The sequence below is a fragment of the Fundulus heteroclitus genome, chromosome 7 (assembly GCF_011125445.2).
Source record: "Fundulus heteroclitus isolate FHET01 chromosome 7, MU-UCD_Fhet_4.1, whole genome shotgun sequence".
Classification (NCBI taxonomy): Eukaryota; Metazoa; Chordata; class Actinopteri; order Cyprinodontiformes; family Fundulidae; genus Fundulus; species Fundulus heteroclitus.
Window position 1 is genome coordinate 1,133,135 of NC_046367.1, and position 5,621 is coordinate 1,138,755.

At 43.7% G+C, this 5,621-nt stretch overlaps 1 long non-coding RNA gene across 1 annotated transcript; it reads left to right on the plus strand.

The window, feature by feature from the left end:
• The first annotated feature begins 4,517 nt into the window (after positions 1-4,517).
• Positions 4,518-5,295, plus strand: LOC118563640. Its single transcript, XR_004931317.1, has 3 exons — positions 4,518-4,648; positions 4,748-4,866; positions 4,972-5,295. It is a non-coding gene; the product is annotated as an uncharacterized LOC118563640 (long non-coding RNA).
• Positions 5,296-5,621: the final 326 nt, after the last annotated feature.

The following is a 5,621-nucleotide window of genomic DNA, read 5'->3' on the forward strand; positions in this document are numbered from 1 at the left end:
GACATGGTATGAAGTAAGAAATGCTCTGTAGAGGTTTGTGGGTGGCTTTGAATAAAGCTCATTTAATTATCCCATAAAAGGACTGTGTCGATATTATACTCTACCTGATAATTCTGGCTCAGGAATTGTCATGTCATGTTTTAAAAAATTGCACTGTCCCCTTTCAAACAAATTCATCATTCGTCCTCCGCTAGCTCCAGAGCTGTTCACGGCCAGCCACCACTTCTGCAGGTGTGCCGGTTTAGGGCCCCAAGGCCACTAGGGGCCCCCAAGAGTGTACCATGTGTTACCATGGCAAAATTTCTCTTTGGCTACTCACTCACTTCACATTACATTCATTACATATAATGAAGGCAAACTGACAAACAAGCAAACAAACAGGCGAGGAACAATGGTTACAGTTTTTTGTAGCATTCAGGAGTGTCACAAGACAACAGAAAATGAGGTGACAGTGATGACAGTGATGATTTGAGGCTTCGTTTATAGCAATGTGCCACTGCATGAAAAGTGTGATTTTCGTCACTATGCGGCACTGTAGATTGTCGTGGAAGTTCAGGTTAACGGCTGTTCACGGTAATTTGCAGGCAACACGAAAACTGCCATGAATTGTCAGAAATTGACGTGGGCCTTGCTTCGCAGTTGTCCCCCCCCATGACCCCCCTCCTCCTAATGCGGTACCGCGCGCGAGCTATTTTTAGAAACACAACGTCACAATGACGTCACATCACGTGGTACGCAGTGGGGCAAACTCCTGAAACCCGCCGCTGCTTTGCTTTAAAAGAGACATGCGTTAGCCTAGGTTTTACTCGGTAAACGACTGCTTTTTCCAAATCTAAGACCATGGTTTTTAAACATTGTTGCTATGGAACGTGCAACAGCGACTCGAGTTACGCTGATCGGCCGCATATGAAGGATGTTTTCTTCAAGACTGCCAAGGAGAAATGTGTGTGCTTGGAACACCGGGGCGGTCGGCCTACACAACAGTTCAACCCGGAAAAAGTTACCAATCAGAAAGCAAGCATTTTGTCGGAGGAAAGGGCACAACCGAAGAACATCCTGACCCAATTCCAGCGACATCAAGTCAAGGTAAGAGTATTTTGGTGGCCGACATGTTAATAAAGTAGCGCCTGCTACCATGATAGCATATAGGCTGTCATGGTAGCAGGCGCTAACATGATAGCCTGCTACCAGGATAGCTTACTCAAAAACATTTCAAATGAGACAAACATTAAACATATACCCATTCCTGGACGGTGATTGCAAACAACAACAAAAAAAAAAAACGGCCGACGCTGCCATGATCGCCGCGCAGGAAAAAAAAACAAAGCTTACCGTTCATCAACTCGGCCAGTTTTCCAGTCTTTTTAAGCCCTCGAACCTCAAGCTATCGTTTGAGCTGAAGGTTGGTGTGTTCTTCAACAGTGCGACCAGTAAACCGTGCGCCTGGGACATCGTCTTGGGAAAGTTTAACGGCTGTAAAGTCGGTCAGATCGCTGGTTCTGTTGCGCTTGTAATAGCTGGGTTATCCGTGCTTTCTCTCCTGTATGCCCTACCTAAGCGGCAAAAGGGGCGTTGCTCTTGAGACGGTGACGTCACGTGCGCGGTACCGCATTCTAGGGGAGGATTTAACATATAAAAGAAAATGCTGTGAGCTATACAAATGCAAATCATGGTTGCAGCGGGAGTTTACCCCACGTCTCGCGTTCAACTCGCCTTCAACTTTCAGCCAGTCTGCAGACTGATGAGAAGAAACTGCTGATTGCTATCAGTGGACTGTCTCATATGAGTCAGTTGGTATTGAAGCAATGCCAAGGGCGTGGAAATGTTCAAGTCAGAAGTTTTGGTTGGGTCATTCATGATAAAGTAAATGAAATGGGGTTTAATGAACTAAAAATAAGTCCCACTGTACCTTTCCCAGATACTCCACCATGGGTTTTTAGGGAGGTAGCCACTGATTTGTGATTATTAGAAAAAAAACAAAATAATGACATGGACAAAATACAGCGTGCAGAGTTATTTAATGGAGAGGTATAGTGAGGACTTAACTATATATACAGATGCATCTAAACTAACTGATAAAAGAATGGGTGTTGCTTATGTCATTTCAAAATTAAACATTAAAGTTGGAAAAAGAATCAGTGATGATTTAGCAGTTTACACAGCGGAAATAATTGCTGTGTGGCTAGCTTTGCTTTGGGTGGAGGTCAATAGGCCAAGGAAGGCAGTAATTGCTTCAGATTCCAGCTCAACTTTAATCAGTATTAAAACATTTCAGTCAAAATCAAAGCAAGACATTGTGTATGATATACTGCAAGCTGCAAATAATCTAATAAAGTCAGGAATTAATATAACTCTGGTATGGGTGCCAGTGTTGTAGTCAAGTCACTATGCCTCGAGTTCGAGTCACCAGTGTTCAAGTCCGAGTCAAGTCCAAGTCATTAAAAAAAAAATTTGAGTCGAGTCCGAGTCGAGTCCACTACTCATCCGAGTCGAGTCCGAGTCGAGTCACTATTGACGTGTGATGTATGACATGAAGCAGTAACAGTCCATTGCACTAATAACTCTTTCGCTGTAGTTACCCTGGTTTTACTCGGTAAAACTACCGCTTTTTCCAAGTCTAAGACGTCTCCTAACCATGGTTTTTAAACATTGTTGTTATGGAACGCGCAACAGCGACTGGAGGTACGCTGATAGGCCGCATATGAAGGATGTTAAAGCCGCAAGCGGCGTCGATCGGCCCTCGCAGCCAAGCACACCGCCGCGGCTCCGGGCGGCCGGCGGGGTTCGCGCACCGCCGCGGTGCCGGCCGGCGGGCGGGGTCCGTGCACCATTAAAGTTAGTTGCCAACCGCCATAAAAACCGAAAGAAGAAGAAGAAGTGGACCGTCTCGTCAGCTTAATCAACATACTGCCGATATGAATGAGCGGTTCACTCAACTGCAGAATTCGGTAAACTCCAGGTTGCTGTCCATAGAGGACAAGTTGGCGGCTCTGCAGTCGAACAACTAACTGACTGACTAACTCCAAGAAGAGAGGACGGGTGCACCATAGACATAATATAAGAGTAGACGCGTCATTGGGCGGGATCTGCCTATGCTGCGATGCGTCAGAGCGTCCGCCATCTTAAATGTGGCAAATCTGCAGTTACTCAGTCACTTAAACAGTATCAGAGCGACTTTAATCTCTGAATATACTTTGTATTCGTAGTATTTTTTTTGTAATATTAGAAGTTTATTTTCGTATCCCTTTCATTCTCCTGAATTTATTCTCCTGAAGAATAAAAATATTTAAAATAATCTAACCTGGCCCTATTACTCCAGGAGTGAAATAATTCTGCAAACTGTGATTATTCTTGAAATGTTCCCCCTTAATTCTCATAATATGATGTTTTTATCATAACATTATCACTTTTGTGTTTTTTTGTTTATTTTTACTTTATTGACCTAAGACTTTTTTCCCTCATATTATTAATTTTACCTCTTTAATACTCCCCCAAAAAGTCTGTTCCTAAAGGTTCACATGTGACACGGTTTTCATGAAATAATGAAGACCACAATTTTTAGATTTAACAAATTGATCCTTATATTCATAACACATACACACGCAATATATATATATATATATATATATATATATATAGATAGATATATAGATATATAGATATATATAGATAGATAGATAGATATATATGTGTGTGTGTGTGTGTGTGTGTGTGTGTTTATTGCAGCACAGGAATGAGGCATCTTCTCGGATCCACGTTCACAATAATAGAACTCAACTTTTTTCTGCCACATACAATATGGCGGTGACGTTGACGTGCGAACCTGCGCCCTATGACGCGTCTACGTATATATGTCTGTGGGGTGCACAATCCCAAGCTTGCGGTAAGAATATGTTCGGTGACTGCTAGCTAAGCTAAAAGTAGCCTAGCCTAAAAGCAAAGCTAAGAGTAGCCTAGTAGCCTTACGAAAGAACGAGCTTTATTAAAGTGTATTTTTTTGTCATTTTTGTCATTGGTGCTACAGTTTAGCTCAGATGGAAAGTGCAGGCTTTGCATGCAAGAGGTTGTGGGATCAATTCCCGGTGTGGAAGACTTTGTTGGGGCTAAGGGGTGTAGCAGAGTGGTTAACAACAAGGGCTCCCACCCAAAGGAGCAGGGTTCGAAACCAACCTTAACTGGTTTCTTTTATACACATGATAGTCTGGTGGCTAGGAAGCCCGCCCTCCACCTGGGAGAACCGGGTTCGATTCCCACTTGGGCTGCCAACTTTTTGGGTAGTGGTGGCCTAGTGGTTAGAGCACAGAGCTTCGGTCCCAGAGGTTCTGAGTTCAACTCCCACAAGCTTCCATTCTGGGTCCCTGAGCAAGACCCTTAACCCCCAATTGCTCCCCAGGCGCCGCACAGTGGCAGCCCACTGCTCCCCAAGGGGATGGGTTAAGATGCAGAAGTGAATTTCTTCATTGTGAGATCAATAAAGTTCTTTTATTATTTATTATTATTATTATTTACAGAAAGCAGAACGCCGTCTTCACAACACGGAGAGAAATTGCAGGTGCTATGAACCAGAGCAAGGCGGTGACCTCCTATTTGCTCGAAACAATATCTGCAAGTCCAGATTTACACGATGTTGATAAAGACGAAATTGTGTGTAAGTGTCTCGTTTTTACTGTTTCTCCTTCCTTGTTTAATGTTACTGTGACTTGCGTTTGATTTTTATTCATACCACTCTCATTTAATTGTTTTCCAGCCGCCTGTAAGATATTACTATTATGAGACGGTACGCAGGAGCCATATACCCAGCCAGAAAACTCATTGCGGGCGGAAGCTGCGAAAAGTTCAGCTCGGAGTCGAGTAAGAACAAAGAGGGTAAGACTTTATTTGGTGACTATTTTTCAGGTGCATTGATAGATGTGTTGTGTCCATACGCAGTGCATCCCATCGCACAGTACTGATTCATTGTTTTTTTTACAGCTGCTGGAATCGAGACAGAGTGTGCTAGCGGATGACGAGGTGGAACTCTGGAAGTCCGCCACCATAGACCTCATGTCTAACGAAGAAGATGGCGTTGTTGGCGGGGTCTCTGGATGGATTGTACGGCCGCCGTCATTTCGTAGGCCGGATCTCTCTGAACTCTGTATGAAGCCGCAGTCCCGGTTAGAGGCAATGCTGAAGTACAAAGCCACGCACATGGGCGTCTGCACAACGGACCTGCCTCGGAAAAAACGCCGCCAGTTACCTACAACCCCGAGGAGGCAAACGGACAGTTCACGGAGTTGTAGTTTTTGGATAATCTTCTACCCATGTGTGGGCAGATCCTCGCGTTGTATATAGTTGTGTTTGTTTTAATAAAGCCCTTTCTTTGCATAAACATCCTCCTGGCAAATGTTCATTTCCTCTATAAATTCATTCATGTCCTTGATGGTAGCCTAATAATAGTGTAGCAGCCTACATAGGATAACATGAATATAAAGCATAATATGAATATATATATTGTTATTGGGGATCTGCCAAGTGATCCAGTGATTTTACTTGTTTGAAAGTTGTGGTTTCATCCAATACTGAGTAAGGATATTCAAGCCAAGCCTGGCCAGCCGCGGTTTCGCTGCATTCATATGCTAGTT